The sequence below is a fragment of the Neolamprologus multifasciatus genome, chromosome 9 (genome assembly GCF_963576455.1).
Source record: "Neolamprologus multifasciatus chromosome 9, fNeoMul1.2, whole genome shotgun sequence".
NCBI classification, from domain to species: Eukaryota; Metazoa; Chordata; class Actinopteri; order Cichliformes; family Cichlidae; genus Neolamprologus; species Neolamprologus multifasciatus.
Window position 1 is genome coordinate 12,768,843 of NC_140447.1, and position 9,355 is coordinate 12,778,197.

Below are 9,355 nucleotides of genomic sequence, written 5' to 3' on the forward strand. Positions count from 1 at the left end.
CACCAGGCTGAAGAAGGAGTCCTATCGGGCTTGGTTAGCCTGTGGGACTCCGGAGGCAGCCGACAGGTATCGACAGGCCAAGCGGAATGCGGCTCGGGCAGTGGCTGAAGCAAAAACTCGGGTGTGGGAGGAGTTCGGAGAGGCCATGGAAAAAGACTTTCGGACTGCCTCGAAGAGGTTCTGGCAAACCGTCAGGCGTCTCAGGAGGGGAAAGCGGTGCTCTACCTGCACTGTGTATAGTGCTGGCGGAGCGCTGCTGACGTCGACTGAGAAAATTGACAGGCGGTGGAAGGAATACTTCGAGGACCTCCTTAATCCCACTGACGCGTCTTCCAAGGAGGAAGCAGAGTCTGGGGATGAGGGGAATGACCCGCCAATTTCTGGGGGCAAGGTCACTGAGGCAGTTAAACAACTCCTTGGTGGCAGAGCCCCTGGTGTTGATGAGGTCCACCCCGAGTTCCTGAAGGCTCTGGACGTTGTAGGGCTGTCCTGGCTGACACGCCTCTGCAATGTTGCGTGGAGATCAGGGGCAGTACCCGTGGATTGGCAGACCGGGGTGGTGGTCCCCATCTTTAAGAAGGGGGACCGGAGGGTGTGTTCCAACTACAGGGGGATCACACTCCTCAGCCTCCCTGGGAAAGTCTATGCCAGGGTGCTGGAAAGGAGAGTTCGTCCGCTAGTCGAACCTCGGATACAGGAGGAACAATGCGGTTTTCGTCCTGGTCGCGGAACACTGGACCAGCTCTTCATCCTCTCGAGGATACTTGAGGGTGCATGGGAGTTTGCCCAACCAGTCTACATGTGTTTTGTGGACTTGGAGAAGGCATTCGACCGTGTCCCTCGGGGTGTCCTGTGGGAGGTGTTGCGGGAGTATGGGGTGTCTGGCCCATTGCTACGGGCCATTCGATCCCTATACAACCGTTGCAAGAGCTTGGTTCACATTGCTGGCAATAAGTCGGACTCGTTCCCGGTGGGTGATGGGCTCCGCCAGGGCTGCCCTTTGTCACCGGTTCTGTTCATAATTTTTATGGACAGGATTTCTAGGCGCAGCCAAGTGGCGGAGGGCTTTCACTTTGGTGGCCTCAGGATCTCATCTCCGATTTTTGTGGATGATGTGGTTCTGTTGGCTTCATCGGGTGAGGGCCTCCAGCTCGCACTGGAGCGGTTCGCAGCCGAGTGTGAAGCAGCGGGAATGAGGATCAGCACCTCCAAATCTGAGGCCATGGTTCTCAGCCGGAAAAGGGTGGAGTGCCCACTCCGGGTCGGGGATGAGGTCCTGCCCCAAGTGGAGAAGTTCAAGTATCTCGGGGTCTTGTTCGCGAGTGATGGGAGAAGGGAGCCGGAGGTCGACAGACGGATTGGGGCTGCAGCTGCAGTAATGCAGACGCTGCACCGGTCCGTCGTGGTGAAGAGGGAGCTGAGTGTAAAAGCGAAGCTCTCAATTTACCGGTCGATCTACGTCCCTACCCTCACCTATGGCCACGAGCTGTGGGTAGTGACCGAAAGAACGAGATCGCGGATACAAGCAGCAGAAATGAGCTTCCTCCAAAGGGTGGCTGGCCTCTCCCTTAGAGATAGGATGAGAGGTTTGGCCATCCGGGAGGGGCTCAGAGTAGAGCCGCTGCTGCTCCACATCGAAAGGAGCCAGCTGAGGTGGTTCGGGCATCTGACAAGGATGCCTCCTGGGCGCCTCCTGGGTGAGGTGTTCCAGGCATGTCCCACCGGGAGGAGGCCCCGGGGCAGACCCAGGACACGCTGGAGAGATTATATCTCTCGGCTGGCCTGGGAACGCCTTGGTGTTCCCCCGGATGAGCTGGAGGAGGTGGCTGGGGAGAGGGAGGTCTGGGCCTCTTTGCTTAGGCTGCTGCCCCCGCGACCCGGCCCCGGATAAAGCGGATGAAGATGGATGGATGGATGGATGTATTCCAGGCTAAAACACAGCTGCCTTTGTCTTATCAGCGCAAAGTTGTGTCAGCCCACAGGGCATTTGACTGTAAAAACTGGCCTTATTCTGAGAGGCCTGTTATTAGAATCATTTCAAAGATTATTTGATATATTCTGATCAGTATTCAGCGAGTGAGTCTGCTTAACTGTTAGCAAAATAATAATGATAGGCCAGAGATACCAGAGATGCATTTTAAAAACAAATACAGCCTCGGCCCCTAAGAGGGGATCTGTGCTCTAATTTTATCACATTTAGAAGTACTGCTGATTTTTTTAAGCTCCATAATTTTTTGGAGGGTGAGATAATTTTCATGTTTGCAAACAAAACTGAAATGGAGGAACAAAGATAAATAGAATAGAATACAATAGAATAGTTTTTTATTTTCATTGTACATATTCAACTAAATTGTGAGTGCTCCACACCAACTTTGCTTGGAAAACATTATAAATAGTAAGACAGCTAGAATAAATGACAGAGAAGAGGAGTAAATACAAAGAGGAGGAAGGCACACATTAGAGGACAGGTTTCAGAATGCTTGAAAGTAGTGCAGTGGACTTGATCCATGTATAGAATCCAAGTGTGAGTGGACTGAGTGATGAGGGTTATTCAGATCATGGCTCAGATTTCTACACCCACTCAGACAGGATAATCTTGTACGGCACACCTGATGATTTCTCACGGCACACGTATGTGCCACGACACAGTGGTTTGGAAACACTCTACTAGTTTTTGCAGCTCCATTGATTGTTTTGTGTTTGTTTTTGGCCAGGGCATTCTTTAAACAGGAATTGCTCTCCTGGTACTGGTGTGCCATACTGCTAAATTTGGTATTGGTGCTCAAACCTTTTGTGTTTATTTTTACCAAGTTGCCCACCCAGAGAAGCTAAATATTTGTTCTTTGTGTTCTCAAAAGAACATATCGGACACTTCAGTGCAGTGTGGAGTCTAACAAAGATCTGTTTTGTGTCCCAGCTGATCAGCAGGAGGAGAAGAGTCTGACGGAGCAGCAGAGGAACAACAGCTACTTGGACTCAGCTCAGCCACTGCAGAGAAAACAATGAGCTCAACACAGAAGGTGGCAGATACTAGTGTTAAGAAATACTCCATTAAAAGCTGAAGTACCGATATATGTTTTATGCTAAACTAACTGAACCTTGTGCTATATTAATGTAATGTATTAATAATGTAATAATACAATGCAGTAAACAGTAAACTTACCTGCTTATCCTGCACTAACCTGCACAGGATTTTTACAGTAGTCTTTAAATCACACTGTGAGACAAAATGCACATAAAGAGTTGTGTGTTTGCTGATGTTTGTTGAGCTGATAGAAACGCTGCATTTGAAATTACCTGCCACATAAAAAATATTACTCCATTTTTCTTTGTTGTCTTTGTATTGCTAGATGTTGAAATACCGCGACTGCACCTTATCAGCACCTGCAGTCGTTCAGGTTCTGTGCCAAAAAACATAAACATCGGCCCAATTTAACCCCTGACTAAAGCACAGTTTTGCCTCTTTCATCTCTCATGATTAGTACATGATCATGATTGGATTTCACGTTTTACTGTTTAGGCTCAAATCAATTTGATCTTGGATACCTGCAGTGATGAAATAACTCCTCTCAAATGCCTTAAACCAAAAGTAACAAGCCTGTTTTGAAAATGTAAGGAGTAGAAAATACAGATATAATTTTTTTAATGTAGAGAGTAAAAGTAAAAAAAACGTCAGGTTACAATCAGACTCTGACATCATCCTTCACTGAACCAAGCTAGTAACTGTTACATTTGATTCATTATCATTGAATAAATTAGACAATTACAGAAATATATAATAAGAATCAGCAACAGGAAATATAAAAAAGTACAGACCTGGTAAACATTTATTATTATTCTGAGTGTGTTAGCATTAATATTTGTGTACAAGCAGGAGGGATGGGCATGATTTTAGAGTGTTTACAGTCAATTATCTTTAGCAGTAGGTTGGATGTAATGTGTTACTACTACCAGTAGGTGGGGATAAGAGACCTTTAAGGTGTTTGGTGCCACACTCCACCTTCAGGTTTAAAACTAGTGTTAATGGAGGGAGTTTAAAGCTTCAGTTTGTTCAATGAATGCATTTCACTCACTGCCTCTGTTTGTATCTCTGTCACTGCAGGACCAACATGGACCGAGAAGTCAGCGCTCTCAGGAGGCCGACAAACCTCACAGAAGAAAGAGAGAGAAAAAATACACCTGTGACGAGTGTGGGAAGGATTTTACTGTGAAGTCTACAATAAAACAACATCAGCTCATCCACACTGGAGAGAGACCGTTCAGCTGTGACTTGTGTGGAAAGTCGTTTTCCTGGAAGAAAGCCCTAAAAACACACCAAGTCATCCACAGTGGAGTTAAAGCGTACAGCTGTGATCAGTGCGGCAGAGCTTTTACTCAAAGTAGCCACTTACAGAGACATCTAGTTACCCACTCTGGAATTAAGGCATACAGCTGTGACATCTGTGGAAAAACCTTCAGCCACCTAGGGTACAGAAATATACACCTACGCATTCACACCGGAGAAGATGTGTACTGGTGTGATCAGTGTGGCAAATACTTTACAACAGACGCACACTTACAAAGGCACATGTTTACCCACACTGAGGAGAGACCTTATCAATGTGACCTGTGTGAGAAGACTTTTAAAGCTCCGCATCACCTGAGACAACACCAACAGATCCACACCAGAAAGAGACTCTACAAGTGCAGTTACTGTGAGGTATGTATTTTTATTTTATTCTTGTAAGTTCAGTCTGACTGTTTGGAACAAGTCTGCTCATTAAATTGTGTTAGCATGTTAGCACTTCTACTGCACCGAAGAGTAGCTCTGAGCCATTATTCAGATTTTCATTTCACTTATGATTTTTGTTTACACGATCATGAAAAACTAAAAGTGCTAAAAACTGATATGTTGCTGTTATTGAATCTTCAGGCAGTTTCATGGTATATCATGGTGGTGTTATTATTTCTGCATTAATGGCCTTTGGTTTACAGCAGCTCATTCCTCTGTCAGGTGTAAATGGAATAATATAAAACTTAAATTAAGTACAAAACCAAACCATTCAGTAATCTTCTCTTATGGTTAACAAAGTTGTATCGTTACGTAATGTTTTGTAGTATTGTAGCTGTAGTATCATTGCTTTCATATAGCTTTAGTACTTTTAGTGTTAAAATACCAATTTAATGTTATAATTACAGTGTCATTGGGGGTAATAGTGTTTTTCTTGTGTCCCAGTCAGCTGAGTGTTATAACTGCACAATTACAGTGTTTTTAATGCAGTATTAAATTTGTATTATTGCAGCGTTACAGTAGTTTAGCACTATGTGGATAACCTAAAAACATTAGTGTGGTAGTACTTAAGTGTAAGTCAGATGTTACTGTAATATTAAATAAGTATTACTGTAGTATTATGGTGGTAGTATTGAAGTTATTGTAGCCCAGTAAACTGAGTGTGTTAATCGAAACAGTAAAATGTAACTGGACGTCTGCAGAGATGCTCTTTATTTCAGGCGACGTTCAGGATAAAAGTGTTGAAGGACTGACTTACACTGTCTTTGTGTCTTTGTTTAGAAGCAGAGCGACACAGATGGATCCACTTCTCAACCCTGTCATCGCTGTGGTGGTGGGAAAGACTTTCGTTGTGACATCTGTGGAAAAACTTTCAGTCAGCAAGCCGGCCTAAAAATACATCAACGTAAACACACTGGAGACAAACTGAAATACTGCAAAGAATGTGGGAGAAGCTTCCCCACATCAGGTGACTTAAAACAACACGAACTCTTTCACAGTGGTGTCAAAAAGCACCTGTGTGATCAGTGTGGGTCATCCTTCACCACTGCAGGTCACCTTAAAAGACACAAACGAGTCCACACAGGAGAGAAACCATACAAGTGCAGACACTGTGACAAAAGCTTCTCACATTCAGGTAATCGTAACGATCATGAACGTACACACATGGAAGGAAACTACAGCTGTGAGCAGTGTGACAAGAGCTTCAGTAATCTCAGTTCATACTCTGCACACAAACGATCCCACGTTACTAATAAACTGTTTCACTGTTACCAATGTGCCAAAACATTCACTTCATTATCTGCTCTGTGCAAACATCAGCATGATCACGCAGGGCTGAAATCGTTCCCATCACAGGATGACAGTGAATCTGAAGAGAGAGAAACATCCTCTTCTGGTTTCAGGGTCCAACTTAAAACCCTGGAGATCAGGCTCCACAGAGTTCAGATAAACTCTGCTGTAAAGATCTGATGAGGCAGCTCTGAATGAAAATGTTCCCGTAGTTCCATTTGAATCTTTGTAAACTGTTCTTCTGTGGTGTTTGTGTTCAGTAGTTACCTTTTTTTCAGTGATTTCTTTGTTCTTTCTCAACAGTTCAATGAAAAATCAGTTCCCTGTTCTTAAGTTTTTATTGAATTAATTTTGTTAAATAAAGTTAAATGAAGTTAAAAATGTTAAATAAAGAAAAAGTTTAATGACAAAGATTTTGAGCCATGATGTCATTTCCTGTATTTCAGAGTAAAGACTGAAGTGACAAATGGAAACATGTTTACAGTCAGAGTCTGATGATCTGTTTTCAGTGGCACAGATGGAGGTGTATCAGAGGAGGAGACTTGGCTGTTCTCTACTCACACTGAACAGAGTTCCTGCAGGTTATGAAAAATCTGTCCTGAAAGTTATGAAAAATAAGATCTTTAAAATCTTTAATTTTTTATCAAACTTGCTGTAGGTATGAAAACTTCTGATTTTCTGTTTAAGCTGTCAAAAAGATTCATTTTGGAGAATAATCTTTTAAAGTTGTGGTTTCACATGCTCAGAGTTTATCAGCATTTCCTGATACAAGGCAGGATGGATCCATGCTTTTGTTGTTTAAGACAAATTCTGGAGCTAAAATCTGAGTGTTGCAGAAATTGAGACCCATCAGACCAGGCAGCATTTTTCAATCTTCTATCGTCCACTTTAGTTCCAGAATCATTTTCTATAAGAACGTCATTAAAAACCTGTGAGAGTGCTGTTTCAGTGGAATGTAAATGTTTAAAACTAGATTAAAAAACCTCCATCATACCATTAATATCAAAATTATATTGAATTGGGTAAATACTATGTTCTGGGAGTTTTGACATTGGTCTAAAATTTGAGCAAGCTGAGGGTCAAGGCCAGTTCTTTGTAATAAAGGATGTACAATTGCATGTTTAAAACCACCGGGAACCACACTGAAAGTCATAATGCTATTTGTAATGGCAAGGACTGAGGTTCCAATCGAGGGAAAAACCTCTTTAAAGAGCCATGCAGGGATAACATCCGCAGGAGAATCAGAGGGTTTCATTTGTCTAACCAGCTCATTAAGAACTGTGAATGAAACAGGCTCAAACGAATGTAAAACAGCTGAGCAGAGAATAAACACTGATGGGTCATCTGTAGGAAGTACTATTGCTGACCTGATAGACTCGACCTTGTTTACAAAGAAAGAAAGGAACTGATTACATGTGTCAGCAGAGACTTCAGGGTTGTTTAGAGTAGAGCTGATAGTGTTAAAAAGAACACGGGGATTATGATTTTTAACACAATGATCTGAGAAAAATATCTGTTTCTCTCATTTTCACTGTATTCTGATCAAATTCCCAACATTCTTTTAACATTTCAAAAGAAACCTGCAATCTGTCTTTCTTCCACTTTCACTCTGCTCTCCTACACTGACGCCTGACTGCTCGGGTGGATTCATTTAGCCAGGGCTGAGGAACACATTTTGGGCACCTTGTTTTTAATGGGTTCACAGTGTTTAGGGTCTGAGTACAGGTTTCCTGGAACTGCAAAAGCAGCTCATCTGGGGTGGACTCAATAAGTAATCTCAGGGTCTGTAAAGATTTTCTTTATAAAAGTGGAGGAGAAGAGAGCAGCGGCGGGGTGGAGCGCGAGCTTTAAACTCATGCACAAGAGAAATGTCAAATAAAACAGGTTTGTGATGAGAGAACACTGAATCCCACATTTCCAAACATAAAACAGATAAACCATATGATAACACCGGGTCAAGAGTGTGCTCCTGCTGATGTGTAGGGCCTTCTACAGACTGTACAAGGTCAAAACACTGAATAAGATTTAAAAACTCCTGAGCAAGCAGTCCATCAGGGCAACAGACTTGAATATTAAACTCACCAACTATTATAATCAGATCCTGTTTCGGCACAATTTCAGCCAAAAAACATGAAAAGTAATTTAAAAATCTTTGTTAAAGTTAGGCGCTGATAGATTACTGCACACACAACCGGTTGAGAGCGTCAAAGGTCAGATATGAGAAGTTCAAAGCTGGAGGGGAAACCAGTACATGGAGTTGTTTGTAGTGAAAGTGTTTTTCTTAAAAACAGCCAATATTCCTCCTCCTCTACCTGATCTCATTGGAGCATTAAGAAATGAGCAGTCGGAGGGTAACAGTTCAGAAATAAAGCTAGGCTCACCCACTCTCATCTGTGTCTCAGTCACAAACAGGAGATCCAGTCCACTGGAAGAAAAAAAATTGTTTATAATGAACGTTTTATTTGCTAAAACCTCACATTTATCAGAGCCGTCCTTGTTGGAGCTGGAGCCTGGGTAGAAGTTGTGTGTGTAACCCACGTTAATGCGTACAAATTCAAAAAGTTTATTCCACAACTCCCAAGACGCAAAAAACAGTGGCGAGCAGGGTTATGGACACCTCAGCCCACAACAGGAACCAGACAGGAGAAAACAGGATCCAGGAGACGCCTTTGGATGCGACAGAACAGACCATAACCATCTGGAGCGGCCATTGAAGAAAAGGTAAGGCAGCTTTAAGCTTCATGTTTGTGTTTATGCCTGTGTCTTTCAGAGGAGGCTGGAGGCACTGAAAGGCTTTTCTATCAGTTCCTGTTGAATCAAAGAAGAACCATAAAGGCTGCTGGACTGCATGATGGCCTTACCCCCGAGAAGCCTTCCTGTTAAAGGAGGAACCAGTTAGAAGCTATTTTCAAAGTAGCTGAGCTGAATTCATCTCAAGTAAGTGAGGAACTGTTTGTTCATTTGTTCTGCCACTTAAAGCACATTTAAGGACGTATTTTGTCTTGTGTGTCTAGTTTAATTTATTCTGGTGACTCTCAAGAAGATTTGCAATGATGGACATGTTTTTCCTGTTCATCCAGCTATTTAGTAATTTCAATATCTGAAATTATAAACATAATAAAAATATAAAAACCACCTGCTGTTTATATTTTAATGACTTACAACAAAATGTCTGTCATCATATCAGATAAGTATTCCTCACATGTCAGCCATATGCTGTAAAGTAAAGTCATACTGACACAGGAGAGGGATAACTATGGCTATAACACCATTACACGACATGTTCAAGCTGCA

The 9,355-nt window shown here is 42.7% G+C and overlaps 1 pseudogene across 1 annotated transcript in view; it reads left to right on the forward strand.

Annotated features, from left to right (window-relative positions):
* The window catches only part of LOC146511209 (uncharacterized), a 65,255-nt pseudogene extending 58,653 nt beyond the window's left edge, over positions 1-6,602 (forward strand). Inside the window, exons 2-3 of the transcript XR_014876061.1 lie at positions 4,103-4,699; positions 5,552-6,602. The product of XR_014876061.1 is annotated as an uncharacterized LOC146511209 (transcript). The remainder of the gene's footprint in view (positions 1-4,102; positions 4,700-5,551) is intronic.
* Positions 6,603-9,355: the final 2,753 nt, after the last annotated feature.